The 1,047-nt window shown below is 36.1% G+C and overlaps 1 long non-coding RNA gene across 1 annotated transcript; it reads right to left on the bottom strand.

Annotated features, from left to right (window-relative positions):
- Window positions 1-204: 204 nt before the first annotated feature.
- Window positions 205-730, bottom strand: LOC113317760. Its single transcript, XR_003343985.1, has 3 exons — window positions 621-730; window positions 377-471; window positions 205-250 (listed from the first exon to the last, which is right to left on the bottom strand). It is a non-coding gene; the product is annotated as an uncharacterized LOC113317760 (long non-coding RNA).
- Between the last annotated feature and the right edge of the window lie 317 nt (window positions 731-1,047).

Below are 1,047 nucleotides of genomic sequence, written 5' to 3'. Positions count from 1 at the left end.
AGTGATTATGTTGTCTTTACCTTGTTAAACAACTCAAAAATTGTTCTCGCAGGAGGAACCCATTCATAGTTGCAAAGTGGAACTCCCGAGGCTTCGTTACCTGATGTTTTGAGAAACAGTAAATACTTAAACTCGTTAATACTAATAATAATAAATGTTATCTCAACCTCACATGCTGGTATGAAACACTAAGAAAGCTAAACTGATCGACCTTTTTATTCAAGCTCCTCAATCTCGGCTGCGCTTTTCACTTCGTACGAGCGAACGCGGTTAACTGTTTCAAAGTCAGGCCTCATGGGCCTTGTAAGATTAGTGTAGGCTACATCTAAAGAAGTCAAGCCGTATCATCCTGGATTAAAGAAAAACAACCAGTTACCTTTTCGTCATCGTATTTCTTGGCCTCGACTTCCTTCTCCTCCTTATTTTGGGATCATCTCTTTCCTTGTTTGCTTCAGATGCTTCTTCATAACTCTGTAACCATAATATAACATTAACCATGAGAACGATTCTGCTTATCCTAAACCAAGTAAAAGTACAAAATATATAAGAACAATCCCTAAGTACTCATTCTTTATACAAGACATAAGCTAAAGAAAAATGAAAAGAAACATAGGATTCACCTTGATATCCACCATTACCATTTCCATCATGGTAACCAGTAAGATGCACTTTACAACCACTGCTCAATAATTTAAAAACAATTTCATCTTCCTCCTCATCAAACACCAAATCCAAAAGAATCGATTCTGTCAACCTTGCTCAAGGATTTTCACATTGAGGAACTTGTCAAAAGGATCAGCCTGTCAACAAGTTGAAGTTTAGAAAAGGTCAAATGATGCAAATAACATTCCTTACAAAGAGTAAAATGTTGAACTAAGCTATAAGATATGAAATATGTTGCTTGTGTTGGACAATGGCACACTCACCTATTATCAAATTCATGTAATAAAGATGCAGAATAACACTCTCACGGCAGAAGCTAAGGTGAATATTTAGGAATCAGATATGTATATTTATCATGATTGACAGACAGAGACCTTAACGTGT

The sequence above is a fragment of the Papaver somniferum genome, chromosome 10 (genome assembly GCF_003573695.1).
Source record: "Papaver somniferum cultivar HN1 chromosome 10, ASM357369v1, whole genome shotgun sequence".
Classification (NCBI taxonomy): Eukaryota; Viridiplantae; Streptophyta; class Magnoliopsida; order Ranunculales; family Papaveraceae; genus Papaver; species Papaver somniferum.
The sequence above is the reverse complement of the archived record's forward strand: the minus strand, read 5'-3'. Positions and strand labels throughout refer to the sequence as shown.